This window comes from Dermacentor andersoni, chromosome 1, assembly GCF_023375885.2.
Source record: "Dermacentor andersoni chromosome 1, qqDerAnde1_hic_scaffold, whole genome shotgun sequence".
In the NCBI taxonomy this organism is placed as follows: Eukaryota; Metazoa; Arthropoda; class Arachnida; order Ixodida; family Ixodidae; genus Dermacentor; species Dermacentor andersoni.
In genome coordinates, this window is record NC_092814.1 from 265640927 (window position 1) to 265666046 (window position 25120).

A 25120-nucleotide genomic window follows, 5' to 3' on the forward strand; every position below is an offset into this window, starting at 1 on the left:
CTCTGTCCTCCCAAGGAATAACAAACTGCTTATTACGGAAACCAAATTTTTCAATCTGGCTCGACTTGCTATCTTCTTTAGCGTCGCTTTAAAGGGAAGCTGAAACGGTTTTCAATTTCCATGAATTGCCGGGATTGGGAAGAACAGACCTAATAATTTACGGCTCCGTAATTTTTTTCTTCGTTTTAGTAATATAAGGGGCGGAAATCGCTTTCTAAATCACCCCCGCGGACACGCCCCCATCGCTTCCCGGAGCGCCGGGTGAGGTGGTTGCCAGAGGAGAGAACCGGCGAGAGTGACGTCACTGGCGGGGACCGAGCTGCCGGACCGGCGTGGTGGCATGTGCTGGCATGCCTCTTTCCGTCCTGCGCTTTACTGAACGACGCTATGAGAGATCTGCCGCCGCCGCCGCTCACATTTGTTTGCTTTTGCGATTTTCGTAAACTGTTCTTTCCTTCTGCGCTGCGTGAGTGCCAACAGCCAAGGGCGCCCAACATGCCCTCGTTCTGTGCAGCATTCGGCTGCGCGAACACAGGCGGGCGAGACGATGTGGTGTTTCACAGGTTCCCGAAGGACAAGAAGCTTGCAGCGCAGTGGGTCCGTGCGGTGAGGAGAGATAGGTTCGTGCCGATGAAATCAACTGTGCTGTGCTCTTCATCTTCCATCAATACGCAGCACATGCAGGTGCACCTAGTTTAATGAAAGCCTGATTAGACCCACATTGATGCACTCGAGAAATGCGAACATTCGCAGCCATTAACGTCTGGTAACACAGTTTTAGCGTAGCTAGCCGGATAGCCTTACGACAAATGTGGAAACGCGTTGTTGCTAGCGTTGCTATACTCCGTTTCATACATCAGGTGCAACGCTGTGGAGGCTTGAGATACTTCTTGCAGTGGCTGCGTTCGCACTTAGAAAAAGTTCGGTGTTGCTTGACCCGATTTTTGAGAAAATTTTCCATATATAAGCTCAGTTCTGAATGAAAAAAAGAAAAAATTTACCCATAGAAACAATCCGTGTACTTATACGGCTGCTAACACGTTCTTTTAAATCAACTTTCTTTTCGGTATTTTTAAATTGCAGCCCGTCGCGGCAGCGTCACGTGCACGCTCGCGCGAGCAAACGCCGCTGGCACGCTGCGAAGCATAGACGGAAACGCGCGCAGCAATAAATTTTGGTGACCGGACTTCGTACGTAGCTTCCACAGCGTTGCACCTGAGGTATGAAATGGAGTATAGGCTTGCCTAGTGACATTCGACGTACGGTTGCAGTTATCGTGTTTACCACACGGCGGTGCTAAAACTGCCAAATATCTTTATGTCAACACTAGCATGGAGCACGCATACCGATTCTTGATCGAGCCACAATCGCAAAGTCGTCGAACCATAGTATGAATATTGCACATATAATACCTCTGGCCACCTCTGGATTTGTATGATAAGCAACTTCCATGACTGTACCCCGCAGCACTGCATGTGCGCGCTTTGAAACGCGGCACTTATGTTCGCGATCGTGTATCAACACTCAAAAAACCACGGGACTACTTTAGACAAGCAGCGGCAAGGTGTTTGTCATCGCGGAATTGCACCCGTGTTTACAATCTAATGAGAAGTTAGTGCTTCGGCATTTTTCCAGCAGCAAGTTCCCAGTGACACTTTAGCGCATTTTTTCTCCCGGCATTGGAACCTCCAGCTACATGGAAAAAAAAACATAAGTACCAGCTAAGATTTCCAACGCGCGAGAAGGTGCACACATCGCTCTCGCTGTTGGCAAACTCTACATCGTCGTTGCCGCCGCTGGCGCCGTTGCCGCCATCGTTTTCCGTATCGGCTGTCGGTTCGAAGATGCACGGCGAAAATACAAGCTGTCCGAGACATCGAGAACGTTCCATAATGCTTACAACTCAGCTATGAAGCCAGAACAGAACAGCGTGCTACGCTCTGAAACGGCGGCGCCGACCGGAGACTGCCGCGAAAGACGTCACAGCGGCCCCGACCAATCACGGGCAACAGCGGCGTTCGCACAATGCCCTGAGACGCTGGTGCGCGTTTTCTTGGAAAAACAGCCGCTTGCGTTTGTTTCCGCCCTTTTTGAACCAGATATTCGTGTTCAGGGGACTCAAAACTGTAGAATGCCGCAGAGAACTCATTTTTTTCGAAACGTGTTTCAGCTTCCCTTTAAGGCGCAGTTATGGGCGCTCATGACACGCATGGTTTCGCTTGTTTGAGCAAGGTGGAGCAAAATTCTTCGCGCAATCGTGCTTTAAGTGAGGCCTTTCAATCTGCTTAAAAGCTGAATTGTTATGAGCTTACTACAAACCACAAACACCGACTTGGCACAGGCAGCGTAACATTTGACGATTGAAAAGTATGCTAGCAAATTTTAGGTAATAAGCCTATATCTGATCCGTGAGGGATTTTTCTTTTGTCGGCCCCTCCTATGAACGTTGACAGCATTGTGCATCGAATCCGCTTGGTAGAGCTCCTGGTAGAATAACTCTTGCGACAGATAAAACGCGGATATTTGGCAAGCTGCTAGCTTTATTATTGTTCTCTTTTTGAAAAAAATTGCGCTTAAGCATGTTCATCGCATCCTCTATTTTACTTGATTCGCTTTGAAACAGCTAAATCATCTAAATACTCGGGCGAATGCGATTAAAATTGTAGATTCTGTGTATTACAGAGGAGCCGGGGAATAAAATTTGCAGGTTCTACGCTTTCGAACACAAGATGAACGAAAATTCGTTGATTTATTTACAGAAATTAAAGCCTACACTTAAACTATAAAGATAAAAAGGCAATTGAAAACAAAAATATCAGGCTGTAGCGGTAGATATTCATTCAGCATCGGTTAGAACACACGGCGATCAAAGATCGCAGGCCGTCCCAAGGCTACCCCTAAGCGCAGCAGTGTGCGAGTAGGCTATTCTCATGACATCGTGACGCCGATCACATGACGCTGTGGCATCAGCCCCTGAATGGCACGATATACAAAAAAAAAACTAATAATATAACGATGCGCCGCGAGGCTGGACAGGTATTTAGATGACACTATCTGAACGAGTCAGGTGGCACCGTTATCCACCCAAACTCGAGCCACCATGGATTCATAACCAGCAGAGTGGCTGGCTCGCTGAGTCCACACACTTACTGTGTCCCCATGCATGCTCACCAGAAATTCGTAGTCCCCATACCTTTAAGTTTAAGTTTTAGGTAGAGCAGGCACTAACCAGTACACGCTAACGCAATTTTAGCAGCAGCGCTATATGAAGCTAGGAAGTGCGCACTTGCTGGGCGTGGTGAAATAAGACCCGTCCATAGGCGGGGATCGCAGCAGGCACGCGCGTCTCGGAGGCCAAGCCACTATCTGTAGACGGCGGCCTTGTGGGGCTTGGCCGTCGTCGTCCTGGTCTTGGCGTCAGGCGAGACGCTCAGCTTGTCAAGCGCCTTTTTGAGCCGGATGCTGAACTGGTGGAGGTCGCCCTCCTCGGCTTGGTTCTCTTTCAGCTCGTCAGGGTACTCGGTGGTCCACTTTTTCGGCAACCTGAGTCGTTGCAGAACAGAATAATATGAGGATAATGAATACCTTCTTCCGCAAGCGGAATAACCGAAAGTGGACATGGAGGAGCCCGAACGGCGAGACTAGAAATGAAATAGATTTCATACTCTGCGCTAACCCTGGCATCATACAAGATGTGGACGTGCTCGGTAAGGTGTGCTGCAGTGACCACAGGATGGTAAGAACTCGAATTAGCCTAGACCTGAGGAGGGAACGGAGGAAACTGGTACATAAAAAGCCGATCAATGAGTTAGCGCTAAGAGGGAAAATAGAGGAATTCCAGATCAAGCTACAGAACAGGTATTCGGCTTTAAGTCACGAAGAGGATCTTATGTTGAATTCCAATGGCGGAGTCGGAGCAAGTTTTTCTGCTCGTTTCGGAGCAAGTTTGTTCCAATGACAGAGTGAGGGCGGGAGTAAGGTGTTCCAATGAGAGAATCGGAGGGGATTCAGAGCGGGAGTCACTCCGTGGAGCAGAAAAAGATGCTCCGCCAAAATCGGCGGAGTGTACCGGAACTCTGCGTGACGTATTTCCTTTACCACGTTTGTCTGCTGGGTGGCGCCACCGGTCACGACTCGCGAGGAAGCAAAAGCTGCTGCAAGCTTGGCGAGATATCCATTCCGCACTTTTAAAAAAAACAACAGGTGAACGGCGCTGAAGAGAGAAGTGACCGCTGCGGCGGTGCTGGGAGCAAACAGCGGAAGGAAATGACAACACGCAATGTACGCTGGGTAACTCGGCGATACAAGTTCCGCTTCCGCCTTGCTCCGGCGGCGCAGGTTGTGTTCCACTCGCGGATTTGGAGGCGTTGCTCTACGCCAGAGTCGAGTGCTCGCTCGCGGAGTCCGTCGGCTGCTCCGACTCCGCCATTGGAATTCAACATTAGTGTTGAAGCAATGAACGACAATCTTGTGGGCATCATTAAGGAGTGTGCAATAGAAGTCGGTGGTAACTCCGTTAGACAGGATACCAATAAGCTATCGCAGGAGACGAAAGATCTGATCAAGAAACGCCAATGTATGAAAGCCTCTAACCCTACAGCTAGAATAGAACTGGCAGAACTTTCTAAGTTAATCAACAAGCGTAAGACAGCTGACATAAGGAAGTATAACATGGATAGAATTGAACAAGCTCTCAGGAACGGAGGAAGCCTAAAAGCAGTGAAGAAGAAACTAGGAATTGGCAAGAATCAGATGTATGCGCTAAGAGACAAAGCCGGCAATATCATTACTAATATGGATGAGATAGTTCAAGTGGCTGAGGAGTTCTATAGAGATTTATACAGTACGAGTGGCACCCACGATGATAATGGAAGAGAGAATAATCTAGAGGAATTCGATATCCCAGAAGTAACGCCGGAAGAAGTAAAGAAAGCCTTGGGAGCTATACAAAGGGGGAAGGCAGCTGGGGAGGATCAGGTAACAGCAGATTTGCTGAAGGATGGTGGGCAGATTGTTCTAGAAAAACTGGCCAGCCTCTATACGCAATGCCTCAAGACCTCGAGCGTACCGGAATCTTGGAAGAACGCTAACATAATCCTAATCCATAAGAAAGGCGACGCCAAAGACTTGAAAAATTATAGACCGATCAGCTTACTGTCCGTTGCCTACAAAGTATTTACTAAGGTAATTGCAAATAGAATCCGGAGCACCTTAGACTTCCGTCAACCAAAGGACCAGGCAGGATTCCGTAAAGGCTACTCAACAATAGATCATATTCACACTATCAATCAGGTGATAGAGAAATGTGCGGAATATAACCAACCATTATATATAGCTTTCATTGATTACGAGAAAGCGTTTGATTCAGTCGAAACCTCAGCAGTCATGGAGGCATTGCGGAATCAGGGTGTAGACGAGCCGTATGTAAAAATACTGAAAGATATCTATAGCGGCTCCACAGCCACTGTACTCCTCCATAAAGAAAGCAACAAAATCCCAATAAAGAAAGGCGTCAGGCAGGGAGATGCGATCTCTCCAATGCTATTCACAGCGTGTTTACAGGAGGTATTCAGAGACCTGGATTGGGAAGAATTGGGGATAAGAGTAAATGGAGAATACCTTAGTAACTTGCGCTTCGCTGATGATATTGCCTTGCTTAGTAACTCAGGGGACCAACTGCAATGCATGCTCACTGATCTGGAGAGGCAGAGCAGAAGGGTGGGACTAAAAATGAATCTGCAGAAAACTAAAGTAATGTTTAACAGTCTCGGAAGGGAACAGCAGTTTACGATAGGTAGCGAGGCACTGGAAGTGGTAAGAGAATACATCTACTTAGGACAGGTAGTGACTGCTGATCCAGATCATGAGAGTGAAATAATCAGAAGAATAAGAATGGGCTGGGGTGCGTTTGGCAGGCATTCGCAGATCATGAACAGCAGGTTGCCATTATCCCTCAAGAGAAAAGTGTATAACAGCTGTGTCTTACCAGTACTCACGTACGGGGCAGAAACCTGGAGGCTTACGAAAAGGGTTCTACTTAAATTGAGGACGACGCAACGAGCTATGGAAAGAAAAATGATAGGTGTAACGTTAAGGGATAAGAAAAGAGCAGATTGGGTGAGGGAACAAACGCGCGTTAATGACATCTTAGTTGAAATCAAGAAAAAGAAATGGGCATGGGCAGGACATGTAATGAGGAGGGAAGATAACCGATGGTCATTAAGGGTTACGGACTGGATTCCGAGGGAAGGGAAGCGTAGCAGGGGGCGACAGAAAGTTAGGTGGGCAGATGAGATTAGGAAGTTTGGAGGGTCAACATGGCCACAATTAGTACATGACCGGGGTAGTTGGAGAAGTATGGGAGAGGCCTTTGCCCTGCAGTGGGCGTAATCAGGCTGATGATGATGATGATGATGATGATGAGTCGTTGCGACTTGTCCCGGCGCCTGAGGAGCTGGTCGATCTGCCCCGCCGTGTCGGGTGCCACCAGTTCGAAGGAATCCTGCTGCTAGGACTCGGACTCCGGTTCCTGTTCTTGGACCTCCTCCTCCTGCTGCTGCTGGTCGTGCTGAGGTTTCTGGGCGATGGCGTCCAGTGCCCGTATGGTGCGTAGCACGCGCATCAGGTTTCCGGCTACCTCGCGCTTGAGCGCCGCCGTCTCGGCCGCGTACGCCGGCACTCGTCGCGAACGAGAATGCGGTTCCTGCTGCTGTCGCTGCTTCTTCGTGCCTTTCAGTTGGGAGCCCGATGCGCCGCCACTCGCACCGTCACCCGCCGCTTCCGACGAGTCGCCGCGCATCCAAAAGCGATACTCTGGCAGACACGAGGACATATTCCGTGTCAGCTGCATTCTGTCTGGGTTCGTGCCGTTGGCAAGCAGCTGCGGCAAGATGCGATCAACCGGCACGTGACGGTTCCTTTAACTTCGCGCAGTGTGACGACCATGTACGGATTGCCGTGCAGATAGGGCTTCGGAGTTGTAGTCGTCGTAGTTGACGTAGTGGTCGGCTTCGTTGTGGGCGGCGGTGGCGGTCGCTCGCAGCCAACCACGGCCCCCGTGGTCGGTGGGCACGTCGTCGTACTCTTGGTGGTGGTCGTCGTCGTCGGCTTTGGCGTTGTCGTGGTCCTCTTGGTCGTCGTTGTTGTCGTCTTCCTAGTAGTGGTGCGTCTCGTGGTGGTGGTTCTCCTGGCCGTTTCGGGCTGGTCGCACTTGTCCGCAGCAACAGCAGCAGCCCTCCGCGGCGGCGAAGCCGGAGAGTCCGTGCGAGCGGTTGTCACGTGGGTCGGGTGAGCCGTCCTGCACGCGACGCTGGACCGGCCACTCCATTGTCGCGCGAACAGCATGGCGTTGTCGCTGCGATCGCCCGCGTGTGACTCGCCGCTGCTGCCGTTCGCGTGGTGCTCTCTGTGGCTTGGCTCCTGGGGCGCGTAGTCGCCCTTCTTGTGCATCGCCAATGCCTGCTCATTTCTGGCCACCGCAGAGATGGCAGGGTGGCTGACATTCACCAGTCGGGACATGATGATATGCATCGTGTACCGCTGGTCGGACTGGCCGCTGTCCTTGGCGTCGACCGCGCCACCCGAAGCCGCCGGCCCGTTCGCGCTGCCTCTGGCGCCGCCGGTGTCGACGTCGACGAACGGCGCCCGGCCGTTTCCAGTGCGATTGTTCAGCTTTGCCGCGCCGCCCCGCTTGAACAGGTAGCCCTTGATGAAGTCGAGCAATTCCTCGTCGTCCTTTCGCTGTTCGCCCGCGGCCCGCTTGGACGGGTCCTTGGCGAGCACCTCCTGGTGTTTCTCGTAGATTTGATGCTGGACGAGCAGGTATGGGTTGCTCCAGGACTCCGCGGACGGGGCGAGCGCAGCCAGAACCGTGAGGCCGAGCAGGCCGTCCACCGGTCGCAGACGGGTGAGGGTTCTCACCGAGAACACACCACGGCAACCGGTGAAAGTCACCCATCAACAAACACGACGCACCAAGGTTTCACCACTAGCTACCGCTCGTGGTGAGGGACTTCACCTATGCAATCTAACCGATGGTGGCACAATCCTGTGGGGGCTTCGTGGCTGAAGCGTTGACAGCTCTCACGACTGGTGACTTTGGGCTGGATCGTGGCCGCGGCGCAAGGCGGCGAAGTTGGCAACCTCGCAGCCCACGGGGGCCTGGTGCGCCACGCTGTCTTTCGTTGGGTAACAGTTGGCTGCTCAGATGTTGCGGCAACAGACTAGGGCTGGAGCAAGGCCAACCATGCTTCGCATTCTGGCTGGGACGACGAAGGCTTGAGAGAGGGCAACGATGGGGTCTGCAGCACATCTGCGGAGGGAACACGGCAGCATAAATACTTCGGGAGGAGCCGAAAATACTAGCGTTAAGCGGCACCTGTAGAGCCGCCAGCAGCTACAGGTCTAAGGAAGCTCGAGCGGCGGCGATGGACCTTGCGCTAAACCAGAAGAATAACGCACAAGTCGTCATTGTCCTCTCCAGAGGCGGAACGCGCTCTTGCGAGATGTCTCGTGCAGAAAAGAATGGAACGCAGCAGTGATGATGACGACAACGACGATGATGATGATTAAAAAAATTAAATTATGGGGTTTTACGTGCCAAAACCACTTTCTGATTATGAGGCACGCCGTAGTGGGGGACTCCGGAAATTTCGACCACCTGAGGTTATTTAACGTGCACCTAAATCTAAGTACACGGGTGTTTTCGCATTTCGCCCCCATCGAAATGCGGCCGCCGTGGCCGGGATTCGATCCCGCGACCTCGTGCTCAGCAGCCTAACACCATAGCCACTGAGCAACCACGGCGGGTACGATGATGATGATGATGATGATGATGATGCGCCTTCAAAACATGGCTAGTACTACCTATGGGGGATGGGTCAAGGCTCGGGTCGTTGCACGCACAGCTAATGCATTAAAAAAATTGAACTTGAAAATTTAGAACTGCGATTAAAAGATTAAAGAGTAATGGAGAAGTGAAAGAAGGTGAATGGGCTTTCATACTTTCAAAAGAAATTAAAGGAAGAGTCGTTGATCAAGTCAGAATGGAATGGAAAATGTCCGACTATTACGATACTCCCGAATACGACATTTGAGCACAGCTGCATACATGTTTTTATTTCGCGATATATTGAGACAATGAATTTGGCACCGAAACCACCGCACTGACTGGCAGTGGTCCAGTGCAGTCAGCGCCTTCGCAGAGGGAGGCGCAATATGGGAACGCTGCATGATGAGCGCGGTCGAAGGCAGCTGTGGAAGCAGATGACGACGACGACGAAGGCGGCGAGCAGTGGCACTAGCGCGTTCGCGTGCTTACGCCGAGGGACGGTGACGCTCAACCCAGGAACGGGCGCCAAAGAGCCGAGCTCTAGAATTATAATGGTATAGGCATATAGGCAGACCGCAACCATCTTCGATTTTGTTCTTGTTCGTGTTGCCAAGTGAAATGGCACAACCCACACTGGGCGATCGGCCATGAATCGGGCGGTGAAATAACTGTTATCATTTTTAAAACTAAATTAAGATAAAATGAAATAAGTATGTTGCACATGGGATATAAAGTGTCGATCTACTGCTGCAGGCATGAATAATTAATTGTCTAAGTATTGCATAAAAAGAACTATGTCTTTATAATAAGTATTAATTTTAAGAAGTATTCTAGCAAGCAATACTTTTTGTCTAACGCAGAGAGACTCAGAGGGCATATCAACTCTAGAGGAAAAGCTGGCCCGGAAAAGTGGGAACCGCCCTGATGCTACTGGCCAATGTGGCAAGCGCAGTTACTATTGAAAGAGCTGAAAACAAGTACAGGTCACCTTATGCGTTGTCATTTAAAAACGCAACTGTCCACTTCTCGAGGCATTGTTGCAGTGTGCAGCGGACTGCTTCGCAAACGCCGGTCGACTCAGCTGCTGTTGGCGATGTTCTGCGTCCTATCTTGAACAGTTGCGTGATCACCATTCCGGGTACAGTGTAAGCTGCCGCGAAAGAGACCTGTGTTAGAGAACCATCTACAAGAACATGTTCGGTGTGTCCGTACCTGTAAGCAATGTAGGATAACGCAAAATGCTTGAGCACGGCAAGCTGGATTTTCGACTTCGTTATTCCGGGGGTTGCGAGTCTCACCCTCGGCTTTGACACAGTCCAGAATGGAACTTCCAGTACTTCATGCGGCGCGAAGTCCGACGACAGTAGATGTTGCTGCGACAACACGGCTTCTGAGTAGGCTGCTTCAGGCCGTATGCTTGTGACGTTTGTCAGTGGATGATTCCCGTGCCTCGTCAGTAGCCTTACATGCACTCGCACTGGCTCACGTTGTGGATAAACTCGAGCTGGGTACGCGCATGCCTCTGCAATAGTGCCCCATGTGGAAGCACATCGTGGTAGCCGTAGAAAAATTCTTAGTGTGCGAGCCTGAGCACTTTCAAATGTGCGGACGGCAGATGTACTAATCCGAGAAAGTACAGGCACACTGTAGCGGAACTATCCAACAAAAAGTACCTGGCAGAGCTGCAGAAGAGATGATTTGGATGGCCGCCATGATTTTTCAGACATACGTCGAAAGACTCAGCATTAAGAAAAAAGCTGGATAGCTTCTGTCCAGCTTTTTTCTTAATGCAGAAATGTGCTTCGACCAAGATCGGTCACAGTCGATGGTGACTCCGAATAACTTGTCGTGGGTTACCGAAGGTATAATTTTTTAATCAATCATAACGGGTAGCAGCCCATTGACTTCCGTGTAAATGGCATGGCTACACTGCTTTTCGATGAGAGCTCTAGTCCACAACTGTTTATGTATGTCGGCGTTACTGACACTGCCCGCTGTAGGTTCATTTGTACTTGCAAGGGAGTTAAGCTTGTGGTCCATATGCAGATGTTATTTGCGTACACAGAGACCGAGACTGCGCCTGCGAGTTTTTTGACAAGTCCCAACGAGAACGACATTAAATAATGTTGGGCTCAGCACACCTCCTTGAGGCACCCCACGATATACGGGATGCTTGCTTCTATCACCGTTGTTGGAATCTCAGCGCTGACGCCCGTTATTGCAAATGGGTCGCAAGCCCCAAGGGTAGCGTTGGCCTGGCGGCCTGGGGCAAAACTGGAAGCATCCGAAGGTCCTGGCAAAGCATGAGTCGACTGCTAACAGAACAACTTGTTTATTCTAGCATCGCAATAGAGCGGGCGGTCAGGTCGACCGAAATGGAGAGACAGGAGAGCACGTTACTCGACAGAAGAAATCGGAGCCTCTCTCGGCGTCCGGGAGCAGCTGCTCTTATACTCTCGGAGTCGAGGGGAAGAAGGAACGCCTCGTCAGAGGCCCACGTGATGCGCGGCACGGACAGGCTGAGAGACACGTTGGGACGAGTGTAGTGACGCATCCGCCGGGCCGGCGCCGGTCAGACCTCCTCGCTTCACACTTGGGGAGCTCCTCTCCCCGGCTGCCGCGCTTTGACAAGCGTGGGCACCAACATGCACACACACACACACGCACACACGAAGACACGTGGCATTGAAACACGCCTGGACGCGCTTGGCGGGGAGGCGTTGCGGCGGCGTCGAACGGGCCAAAATGTCCGCCGCTTTGAACGAAGCCCCGGCGTCCGTTGCATCCGCGACGGCTATACCGCGCGTCGTAGGCGAAACGTAACACCGTCTAGAGTTCTCATAAATATCATTCTCACTATTTAGTGAATGTTTGAAAGCGCTCAGCCTATAAGACTGGGAAACAATTCGACGTGACGATCAACTGGAGACTATCTCAGTTGCCTCTGGTTTGCAGATGACAGGTTCTATTCCGCAATACTGTAGTTACCTCGCCAAGCATGATTGAGGCCTTGAGCTGGCAAAGTCTAAAGCTGGGTTTGAAGATGCAAAATGATAAAATATGTTCATAGGGCTTGCAAGGCGACAAGAGTTTGTGGTTAGTAGTTAGTCAATACACAGAAGCTGTGCCAGAGTACGTAAAGTAGCAGCAGCCGACCCCGATCACGAGAAAGAGATCACTATACATAAATAATAGGCTGGAAGGCAAGTACCAGACTCTCTCCAAGTTATGAAGGGCACCCAACCAGAAACGTATACATTATTTGCATTTTTCCTGTACTAACCTGTGGAGCTTTAACACTCAGCATTAAAAAAGAATGAGAACTTAACTACATGGCAACGGAAACAGATGGGACGCAAAGGCCGAACGTTATCCGTGAGAACAAAGACAATGTGAATTAGAATGAAAACGCGACTATAGCTGATATTCTAGTTGAAATTAAGAGAAAAATGGTGGAATTTAACAAGTCCTGTAATGCATATATAGAGGTGATAACCGGTGCGCCATTAGAGTTACAGAATAGTGTCGAAGGAGAGGGAGACACAGACGGGGACGGCAGATGCCTTGGGTGGTGTGATTGACTATGAAATAAGCAGGCACAGGAAAGAGTCAGCTCTACAAGTGTAAGTGGAGATCGCTTGCAGCGGCCTTGATGATGATGATGATGATAGTAACTTTATTGTACTGGCGGATAAGGAGGCCCCTACTCCCTCACAATGCAGTTCACGTAAAATAGGCTGATTAGTATCACAGATCACCATACTCTAGGAAAAAGATTGTATCCTTTGAGGCGTGACTTTTCCCTAAACAATAATTGTCATCTGTATTGCGTGCATTTCCTATCTTTAACGCCGAGCGCCCGGTTATTCCAGGTCAAGAGCGGACTGCGCGTTATGTGCATGCATACTTGACACGAAAGAAGCCAACGCTGAATTTTCAAGAAAGCAAACGCAAGCAATACAAATGACGATTATTGTTTGGAGACAAGATACGCCCCAAACGGTGTGCTCTTCTTGTAGTGTGCACGTCCCAAATCCTGTCTCCCTGGTGACTTTCTAGTTATTCAATAACTTGCCGTATTGTAATACCCTGCGCGTAATAATGCTCTGCCAAGTACTTACTATATCTTTATTAAATTACAATGCAGACATTACTAGTGTTCGATGATGTAAACGAAAAAAGTGCATAACACAAAATGTAAACAGCTAATCGGACAAAAGCGCCAAGTAATGACGGACGCAGAGGAAGATATGCATCGCGTCAAACAATAGCGAAGTGCTCGCCAGAGCTGCGCATGCGGTCTTAGGTGAGCATCACCACATCTTTCTGTCACTGAAATGCGCCAAACTTGTAGTTAAGTTAATATAATGTGCAAGAGCAAGACGTTTCAAAATGCTGACGCTGCAGCCCGTTAACTACCTAACGTTAGCATCGCACCACCTTGTTGCCCGTACACTATAAGCACACGAATTTCCCAGCGTAGGAACACACACACACACGCACACACGCGCGCACTCAAGTCAACGCCAGTGCAGCACGCCCTCAATAAACATTATTCGAGGCAACAAACAGTGAGCGGCCCGCAGGTCTGCCATAAGGCAAAACTTCTCAGGATCTTATAAATACAGTTCTTTGTCTGTCTGTCTGTTTGTTTCATTCAGTTAGTAAGTACAATTTCCCCTATGTTGTCCTTGGTGTCTGTTTTTTGTCTTCTGACAATGAACAAATTGGACCCCTTGGTTCCCTTTTTTCTCGTTAAAAAATAATAAGGTCACCTTAAGATGAACTCGTGCCAGGTGTAATCTTTAGTTACACCTGGTACAAGTTATAAATACGTGCTCATATTGTAAATTCATAAAGCTTTTGCTTAAAAGGTGACATCGAAAAGCTAGATCGGAGCTCAACTTGGTTTCTAATGTGGCCAGATTCTCCTGGTTCTCGAAGGGAATCTTGTAATCGGCAATTGCCATTCTGCCAGTTGTTTTGGGAACACTGATAGCTGTTAGGAGCCTTTTATCTTGATGTCTTACAGTCTTCCCATATCTTTCAATAGTACGCAAACGTCTGAACGCACTTACAAAAGACAAACAGGAGTCATGAACATTTTGACAGCTTGAACGGCAGTTAATAACATGCCACACGACGCACCTTCAGCATGCACAACTAGCTAATATATAGCTGCGCAGGTTCCATCCTTGTGTACCAAGCTCTTGGAAACTAGTCTCATCATTGGTGCAACCTGCCTGTGGGCCTTATCACAGTGGTTCGTATTCTTCGCTGAAACGCTTGCCTCACTGCAGCGGGCAGCAGCGGAGGAGTGCTTGTATTGGACAGGGTGTCAAACTTTTGCTGTTCCAAGGTCATTTGTGCTAAAAAGAAAAAAAAATTGCATCATAGCGTATTTTATACAACGGGCAACAACGGCGTTCGAGAGAAGTCAAACTTTGTTGTGGTGCACCACGTTGCTTTTTGTTCTCCTTTTGGGCTTCCTAATATCTTTATATAGTTATGTTTTCCTTTGGTCACTGTTGGAACCGCTTGCCAAATTATGTAGGTACGTCAAACAATTGGTCCCATTACTAGCCATCCAGGTTATAGGGCCAAACAAGTTTTGCAAAGATTTTTGTAATGTGAAGAGTTACCAGGTCAGGAGTATAACACGCGCGCACGCTCCCAGCTACCGATAGTACCGTAAAGTTGCTGCATAACCCGCGCGCTTTCGTATCTCTTGCTTGTTGCGGGCAATGTTCTCCGACGGTACGAAGCGCTTTCTTTCGCGGCACACGCTGTGGTTTGTCTGCGCAGGACAAGGCTTTCGCTCAGTTTCGGAAAAGTCTTTATGGCAAGCAGCGTAAGCCCCAGGAGGCTGCCTATGCAAAGCAAGGCTACGCAACTGTTTTCTACTGTTGCAGCGATCGCGCGCAGCGATAGAAAGCAACCCCCGAGTGTAATGCAACCAGAGTGTAAAGTACCCCCGAATGTAATGCAACGTGTCTCAGTTCCAGATAAGTGTTTTTTGCAAGAAGCGTAACCCTAAGGAATCGCCTATGCAGGGCAAGGCGATGCAACGGTCCTCTACCGCTGCAGCGATCGCGCGATGTATTATACAGCGCCATGAGTGTTATGCAGCGCGTCTCAGTTTAAGAAAAGCCTTTATTGCAAGCAGCGTAAGCCCCGGAGGCTGCCTATGCAAAGCAAAGCGATGCAACAGTTTTCTAACGTTGCAGCGATCGCGCGCAGCGATATAAAACGCCGCGAGGGTCATGCGACGCGTCTCAGTTTCAGAAAAGTCTTTATTGCGAGCAGCGTAAGTCCCAGGAGGCTGCCTATGCAAGGCAAGGCGATGCAACTGTTTTCTACCATTGCACCGATCGTGCGCAGCGATAGAACGCGCCCCGAGTGTTATGCAACGCGTCTCACTTTCAGAAAAGTCTTTATTGCGAGCAGCGTAAGCGCCAGGAGACTGCCTATGCAAAGCAAGGCCATGCAACTGTTTTCTACCGTTGCAGCGATCGCGCGCAGGGATAGAGAGCACCCCGAGTGTTATGCAGTGCGTCTGACATTCAGAAAAGTCTTGCGAGCAGTGTAAGCCCCAGGAGGCTGCTTATGCAAAGCAAGGGGATGCAAGGGATTTTTACCGTTGCATCGATTGCGCGCAGAGATAGAAAGCGCCCTGAGTGTTATGCAACGCGTCTCAGTTTCAGAAAAGCCTTTATTGCAAGCAACGTAAGCCCCAGGAGTCTGTTTATGCAAAGCAAAGCGATGCAACGGTTTCTACCGTTGCAGCAATCGCGCGCAGTGTTATAAAGCGCCCCGAGTGTTATGCAGCGCGTCTCATTTTGAGAAAAGTCTTGCGAGCAGCGTAAGTCCCAGGAGGCTGCCTATGCAAAGCAAGACGATGCAACGGTTTCCTAGCGTTGCAGCGATCGTGCGCAGCGATAGAAAGCGATCCGGGTGTTATACAACGGCTCTCAGATTCAGAAAATCTTTATTGCGAGGAGCGTAAGCCCCAGGGGACTGCCTATGCAAAGCAACGCGATGCAATGGTTTTCTACCGTTGCAGCGATCGCTCGCAGCGATAGGAAGCGCCCCGATTGTTATGTAACGCGTCTCACATTGAGAAAAGTGTTTATTGCGAGCAGCGTAGGCCCCAGGAGGCTGCGTATGCAAAGCAAGGCGATGCAACGATTTTCTACCGTTGCGGCGATCGCGCGCAGCGATATAAAGTGCCCCGTGTGTTATGCAACGCTTCTCAGTTTCAGAAAAGTCTTTATTGCGAGCAGCGTAAGCCCCATTAGGGTACCTATGCAAAGATAGGCGATGCAAAGGTTTTCTACCGTTGCATCGATCGCGCGCAGCGATATAATGTGCCCCGAGTGTTATGCAACGCGTCTCAGTTTCAGAAAAGTCTTTATTGTAAGCAGCGTAAGTCCCAGGAGGCTGCCTATGCAAAGCAAGGCGATGCAACGGTTCTCTACCATTGCAGCGATCGCGCGCAGCGATAAAATGCTCCCCGAGTGTTATACAACGCGTCTCAGTTTCAGAAAAGTCTTTATGGCGAGCAGCGAAAGCCCCAGGGGGCTGCCTATGCAAAGCAAGGTGGTGCAACGGTTCTCTACCGTTTCAGCGATCGCGCAGTGATATAGAGCGCCCCGAGTGTTATGCAGTGCGTCTCACTTTGAGAAAAGTCTTGCGAGCAGCGTAAGTCCCAGGAGGCTGCCTATGCAAAGCAAGACGATGCAATGGTTTCCTAGCGTTGCAGCGATCGTGCGCAGCGATAGAAAGCGATCCGGGTGTTATACAACGGGTCTCAGATTCAGAAAAGTCTTTATTGCGAGGAGCGTAAGCCCCAGGGGACTGCCTATGCAAAGCAAGGCCATGCAACGGTTCTCTACCGTTGCAGCGGTGTTATAATGCGCTCCGAGTCTTACGCAATGCGTCTCACTTTCAGAAAAGTCTTTACTGCGAGCAGCGTAAGCCCCAGGAGAGTGCCTATGCAAAGCAACGCGATGCAATGGTTTTCTACCGTTGCAGCGATCGCTCGCAGCGATAGGAAGCGCCCCGATTGTTATGTAATGCGTCTCACATTGAGAAAAGTGTTTATTGCGAGCAGCGTAGGCCCCAGGAGGCTGCGTATGCAAAGCAAGGCGATGCAACGATTTTCTACCGTTGCGGCGATCGCGCGCAGCGATATAAAGTGCCCCGAGTGTTATGCAACGCTTCTCAGTTTCAGAAAAGCCTTTATTGCGAGCAGCGTAAGCCCCATTAGATTACCTATGCAAAGATAGGCGATGCAAAGGTTTTCTACCATTGCATCGATCGCGCGCAGCGATATAATGTGCCCCGAGTGTTATGCAACGCGTCTCAGTTTCAGAAAAGTCTTTATTGCGAGCAGCGTAAGTCTCAGGAGGGTACCTATGCAAAGCAAGACGATGGAAAGGTTTCCTAGCGTTGCAGCGATCGTGCGCAGCGATAGAAAGCGATCCGGGTGTTATGCAGTGCGTCTCACTTTCAGAAAAGTCCTGCGAGCAGCGTGAGTCCCAGGAGGCTGCCTATGCAAAGCAAGAAGATGCAACGGTTTCCTAGCGTTGCAGCGATCGTGCGCCGCGATAGAAAGCGATCCGGGTGTTATACAACTGGTCTCAGTTTCAGAAAAGTCTTTATTGCGAGCAGCGAAAGCCTCAGGAGGCTGCCTATGCAAAGCAAGGCGGTGCAACGGTTTTCTACCGTTTCAGCGATCGCGCGCAGTGATATAGAGCGCCCCGAGTGTTATGCAGTGCGTCTCACTTTCAGAAAAGTCTTTATTGCGAGGAGCGTAAGCCCCAGGGGACTGCCTATGCAAAGCAAGGCCATGCAACGGTTCTCTACCATTGCAGCGGTGTTATAATGCGCTCCAAGTGTTATGCAACGCGTCTCACTTTCAGAAAAGTCTTTACTGCGAGCAGCGTAAGCCCCAGGAGACTGCCTATGCAAAGCAACGCGATGCTACGGTTTCCTACCGTTGAAGCGATCGCTCGCAGCGATAGAAAGCACCCCGATTGTTATGTAACGCGTCTCACATTGAGAAAAGTGTTTATTGCGAGCAGCGTAGGCCCCAGGGGGCTGCCTATTCAAAGCAAGGCGATGCAACAGCTTTCTACCGTTGCTTTACTTAAACTGACCCGCGTTGCATAACACTCGGGGCGCTTGATAAAACTGCGCGCGATCGCTGCAACGGTAGAGAACCGTTGCATCGCCTTGCACTGCATAGGCGATTCCTGGGGATTACGCTGCTCGCAATAAAGACTTTTCTGAAACTGAGACGCGTTGCATAACACTCGGGGCGCTTTATATCGCAGCGCTCGGTCGCTGTAACGGCAGGAAACCGTTGCGTCGCCTTGCATTGCATAGGCCGCCTCCTGGGACCTACGCTGCTCGCAAGACTTTTCTGAAAGTGAGACGCACTGCATAACACTCATGGCGCTTTATAACAGTGCGCGCGATCGCTGCAACGGTAGAAAATCGCTGCATTGCTTTGCTTTGCATAGGCAGCATCCTTGGGCTGACGCTGCTTGCAATAAAGGCTTTTCTTAAACTGAGACGCGCTGCATAACACTCATGGCGCTTTATAACACTGCGCGCGATCGCTGCAACGGCAGAGAACCGTTGTATCGCCTTGCTCTGTATAGGCGATTCCTTAGGCTTACGCTGCTTGCAATAAACACTTTTCTGAAACTGAGATACGTTGCATTACATTCGAGGGTTGCTTTCTATCGCTGCGCGCGATCGCTGCAACAGTAAAAAACAGTTGCGTCGCCTTGCTTTGCATAGGCAGCCTCCTGGGGCTTACGCTGCTTGCAATAAAGACTGTTCTGGAACTGAGCGAAAGCCTCGTCTTGCGCAGACCAAGCACAGCGTGTGCAGCGAAAGAAAGCGCTTCGTACCGTCGGAGAACATTGCCCGCAATAAGCAAAAGATTCAAAAGCGCGCGGGTTATGCAGCAACTTTACGGTACTATCGGTTGCTGGGAGCGTGCGCGTGTTATACTCCTGACCTGGTAACTCTGTGCGCTTGGGAAACGACCGCGTTGCATTCGCTATATTTGACGGTGTTTTCCCCCGTCCAATTTGGCAGGCAGTCTGCCAACATTGACCTACAAAGCTGGCAAAAGAATTTTACCACAGCAATCAGAACTCTGCACCTCATGGTTTAAGCTTGCCGACTTTTTAGGCTAGTGCTGTAATTATATAAACGCGAGCTATACCATTTATCGACATGTATTAGCTCGTTGACAGTCTGAAAACTGCATCACGATGGAAATAATATATATCCGTCCGTCCGTTTAAGTGCATCGACACGTAAGGACGTACGTTTACGGTGTCCATTGCGTTCATTTTTTTATTGTCACTTCAATCTTCACATTACAGAAAACTTTGCAAAACTTGTTTGGCCCTATAACCTGGCTGGCTAGTAATGGGACCAATTGTTTGACGTACCTACATAATTTGGCAAGCGGTTACAACAGTGACAAAAGGAAAACATAACTATATAAAGATATTAGGAAGCCCAAAAGGAGAACAAAAAGCAACGTGGCGCACCACAACAAATTGTGACTTCTCTCGAGCGCCATTGTTGCCCGTTGTATAAAATACGCTATGATGCAATCTTTTGTTCTTCTTTTTAGCACGCATGGCCTTGGAACAGCAAACGTTTGACACCCTGTCCAATACAAGCACTCCTCCGCTGCCGCCCGCTGCAGTGAAGCAAGCGTTTCAGCGAATTATACGAACCACTGTGATATAGCCCAGTGGCAGGTTGCACCAATGATGAGACTAGTTTCCAAGAGCTTGGTACACCAGGGTCGAACCTGCGCAGCTATATATTAGCTAGTTGTGCATGCTGAAGGTGCGTCGTGTGGCATGTTGTTAACTGCCGTTCAAGCTGTCAAAATGTTCATGACTCCTGTTCGTCTTTTGTAAGTGCGTTCAGACGTTTGCGTACTATTGAAAGATATGGTAAGACTGTAAGACATCAAGATAAAAGGCTCCTAACAGCTATCAGTGTTCCCACCAAAACTGGCAGAATGGCAATTGGCGATTACAAAATTCCCTTCGAGAACCAGGAGAATTGACCACATTACCAGGTTGAGCTCCGATCTAACTTTTCGATGTCACCTTTTAAGCAAAAGCTTTATGAATTTACAATATGAGCCCGTATTTATAACTTGTACCAGGTGTAACTAAAGATTACACCTGGCACGAGCTATAATGAGGTGGTATGCTTGTTAAAGTGACTTTATTATTTTTTTGACGAGAAGAAAGGGAACCAAGGGCGCCAGAACGTAAAACTATTCCAAACTTTTCTATTCCAATTCTGCAATCTGCCCACCGCCATTGGTCAAAAACGTTTTTGGACCACCCCCACTTCACCTGTCTGTCACGCGACGTCATGAAAACCGCGATAACTCCCCGTCTGATATGACGTGTACACAGTGATATGCATAACTTCACCGAAAAAAGCAAAAATAGTTATTTCTGACTCGACGCCTTTTTGCCATTAGCCCTCGGCTATTGGTGGAATATTTTCGGGCTGCACCCACTTCACCTACCTCTCACGCGACGTCCCAAAACCACAAGAACTTACCGCGTCAAAGTGACGCGTACGCATTAAAGATGCACTAATATGCCGAACAAAACTGAATTTTCTTCTGAATAGCCGCAGGCTGCCCTGTTCCGAAAGGAATAAAAGATGGCTGCCGCCGATCGCTCCGGCAGTGGCTACTCGGCGCTGCCGGAGAGCATGGGCTTATTTGCGTGTAATAAAGCTTTTTGCGTGGCCGTGTAACGTTTTCGAGAACTTTCGGCACGTTTACGACCTAGTTTTGCCAACTCTTCTTTGCTGAGGATCCGTTTTAGCGTCATTCTTAAGCTTCCGTTGCATGCCGCCGCGATTGTCGACGAGCAAGCGCAAGCTATGTAAGAGAAAGCGGACCAATCACAGACGCCGGCACCAACCTCTTCATCCCTTTATCGATATTCAGTGCAGCGGCTCGTCCCCATCCTCGCCTCTTCTGAGCCAATTAGATAAGACAAGCCGCACAGTGCAGGCAATGTTATTCGTTTTTCAAGCAAACAAAAGTGACCTCCTATGAACGAGGGGAGCATTTGAGTGGGTTCTTCAGACAACCCTGCGGGTGACCGCCCGAAGCTTGCGTGGGCGCTTACGCAAAGTTGACGTCAGGAGATCGGAATAAAAAATATTGGAATAGTTTTACATTATACGGCCCCAAGTGGTCCGATTTTTTAATTGTCAGAAGCCAGCAAACAGACACCAAGGACAACATAGGGGAAATTGTACTTACTAAATGAATGAAACAGACAGACAGACAAAGAACCGTATTTATAAGGTCCTGAGAAGTTTTGCCCTATGGCAGAGCTGCGGACCGCTCACTGTTTGTTGCCTCGAATAATGTGTATTGAGCGCCCTCTGTGTCCGTCTCTGTGTTCTGTATTCCTCTGTGTCCGTCATTACTTGGCGCTTTTGTCCTATTAGCTGTTTACATTTTGTTTTATGCACTTTTTTCTTTTACATCATCGAACACTAGTAATGTCTGCATTGTAATTTGATAAGGATATAGTAAGTACTTGGCAGAGCATTATTACGCGCCGGGTATTACAATACGGCAAGTTATTGAATAACTAGAAAGTCACCAGGGAGACAGGACTTGGGACGTGCACACTACAAGAAGAGCACACCGTTTGGGGCGTATCTTGTCTCCAAACAATAATCGTCATTTGTCTTGCTTGCGTTTGCTTTCTTGAAAATTCAGCGTTGGCTTCTTTCGTGTCAAGTATGCATTCACATAACGCGCATGCCGTTCTTGACCTGGAATAACCGGGCGCTCGGCGTTAAAGATAAGAAATGTACGCAAACCAGATGACAATTATTGTTTAGGGAAAAGGCACGCCTCAAAGGGTACAATCTTTTTCCTAGAGTATGGTGGTCTGTGATAGTAATCAGCCTATTTTACGTGAACTGCATTGTGAGGTAGTAGGGGCCTCCTTATCCGCCGGTACAATAAAGTTGCTATCATCATCATCATCAAGGCCGCTCCCAGCGATCTCCACTTACACTTGTAGAGCTGACTCTTTCCTGTGCCTGCTTATTTCATAGTCGATCACACCACCCAAGGCATCTGCCGTCCCCGTCTGTGTCTCCCTCTCCTTCGACACCGTTCTGTAACTCTAATAGCGCAGCGGTTATCACCTCTATATATGCATTACAGGACTTGTTAAATTCCACTTTTTTCTCTTAATCTCAACTAGAATATCAGCTATAGTCGCGTTTTCATTCTAATTCACATTGTCTTTGTCCTCACGCATAACGTTCAGATAACGCATAACGCACACCATCCGTTTCCGTTGCCATATAGTTGAGTTCTGATTCATTTTTAATGCTGAGTGTTAAAGCTCCACCGGTTAATTAGTACAGGAGAAATGCAAATATTGTATACGTTTCTCATTGGGTGCCCTTCATAATTTGGAGAGAGTCTGGTACTTGCCTTCCAGCCCATTATTTATGTGTCTAGAAATCTCTTTCTCGTGATCCGGGTCGGCTGCTGCTACTTTACGTACTAAGGCACAGCTTGTGTATATTGACTAACTATTAACCACAAACTCTTGTCGCCTTGCAAGGCCTATGAACATATTTTATAATTTTGCATCTTCAAACCCAGCTTTAGACTTTGTCCGCTCATGGCCTCAATCATGCTTGGCGAGGTAACTACAGTGTTGCAGAATAGAACCTGTCATCTGCAAACCAGAGGCAACTGAGATAGTCCCCAGTTGATCGTCACGTCGAATTCTTTCCCACTCTTACAGGCTGAGCGCTTTCAAACATTCACTAAATAGTGAGAATGATATTTATGACAACTCTGGATGGTAATAGAAGCAAGCATCCCGTATATCGTGGGGTGCCTCAAGGAGGTGTGCTGAGCCCAGCTTTATTTAATGTCGTTCTCGTTGGGACTTGTCAAAAAACTCGCAGGCGCAGTCTCGGTCTCTGTGTACGCAAATAACATCTGCATATGGACCACAAGCTTAACTCCCTTGCAAGTACAAATGAACCTACAGCGGGCAGTGTCAGTAACGCCGACATACATAAACAGTTGTGGACTAGAGCTCTCATCGAAAAGCAGTGTAGCCATGCCATTTACACGGAAGTCAATGGGCTGCTACCCGTTATGATTGATTAAAAAATTATACCTTCGGTAACCCACGACAAGTTACTCGGAGTCACCATCGACTGTGACCGATCTTGGTCGAAGATCAAGATCGGTCACAGTCGATGAAGTCTATGCTGAAGTCTTTCGACGTATGTCTCAAAAATCATGGGGGCCATCCAAATCATCTCTTCTGCAGCTCTGCCAGGCACTTTTTGTTGGATAGCTCCGCTACAGTGTGCCTGTACTTTCTCGGATTAGTACATCTGCCGTCCGCACATTTGAAAGTGCTCAGGCTCGCACGCTAAGAATTTTTCTACGGCTACCACGATGTGCTTCCACATGGGGCACTATTGCAAAGGCATGCGCGTACCCAGCTCGAGTTTATCCACAACGTGAGCCAGTGCGAGTGCATGTAAGGCTACTGACGAGGCACAGGAATCATCCACTGACAAACGTCACAGGCATACGGCCTGAAGCAGCCTACTCAGAAGCCGTGTTGTCGCAGCAACATCTACTGTCGTCGGACTTCACGCCGCATGACGTACTGGAAGTTCCACTCTGGACTGTGTCAAAGCCGAGGGTGAGACTTGCAACCCCCGGAATAACGAAGTCGAAAATCCAGCTTGCCGGGCTCAAACATTTTGCGTTATCCTACATTGCTTACAGGTACGGACACACCGAACATGTTCTTGTAGATGGTTCTCTAACACAGGTCTCTTCCGCGGCAGCTTACACTGTACCCGGAATGGGGATCACGCAACTGTTAAAGATAGGACACAGAACATCGCCAACAGCAGCTGTGTCGACCGGCGTTCGAGAAGCAGTCCGCTGCATACTGCAACAATGCCTCGAGAAGTGGACAGTTATGCGTTTTTAAATGTCAAAGCATAAGGTGACCTTTACTTGTTTTCAGCTCTTTCAATAGTAACTGCGCTTGCCACATTGGCCAGTAGCATCAGGGCGGCGCCCTAGCGGTTCCCACTTTTCCGGGCCAGCTTTTCCTCTAGAGTTGATTTTATTAACTCTATGCCCTCTGAGTCTATCTGCGTTAGACAAAAAGTATTGCTTGCTGGAATACTTCTAAAAATTAATACTTGTTATAAAGACATAGTTCTTTTTATGCAATACTTAGACAATTAATTATTCATACCTGCAGCAGTAGACACTTTAAATCCCATGTGCAAGATACTTATTTCATTTTATCTTAATTTAGTTTTAAAAAATTATAACAGTTATTTCACCGCCCGATTCATGGCCGATCCCCCAGTGTGGGTTGTGCCATTTCACTTGGCAACACGAACAAGAACAAAATCGAAGATGGTTGTGGTCTGCCTATATGCCTATACCATTATAATTCTAGAGCTCGGCTCTTTGGCGCCCGTTCCTGGGTTGAGCGTCGCCGTCCCTCGGCGTAAGCACGCGAACGCGCTAGTGCCACTGCTCGCCGCCTTCGTCGTCGTCGTCGTCTGCTTCCACAGCTGCCTTCGACCGCGATCGTCATGCCGGCGTTACTATACTGTGCCTCCCTCTGCGAAAGCGCTGACTGCACTGGACCACTGCCAGTCAGTGCGGTGGTTTCGGTGCCAAATTCTTTGTCTCAATATATCGCGAAATGAAAACAAGTATGCCGCTATGCTCAAATGTCGTATTCGGGAGTATCGTAATAGTCGGACATTTTTCCATTCCATTCCATTTCATTCCATTCTGACGTGATCAACGACTCTTCCTTCTATTTCTTTTAAAAGTATGAAAGCCCATTCACCTTCTTTCACTTCTCCATTACTCTTTAATCTTTTATTCGCAGTTCTAAATTTTCAAGTTCAATTTTCTGAATTCATTAGCTGTGCGTGCAACCACCCGAGCCTTGACCCATCCCCCATAGATGGATGGATGGATGGATGCAAAACTTTAATAAAGGTCCTGAGGTACGCGACTCAGCGCGCTGCGGGCCGCTCCCACGTTGGGACAGTCAGGCCATGGCCGACCGCCGCATCGTGGGCCCTCTGGACAGCCCATAGCTGCGCCCCGGCATCGGGGCTCTTGATAGCGGAGAGCCACTTGTCTTCATTGATTCGTTCTGTGCCTCG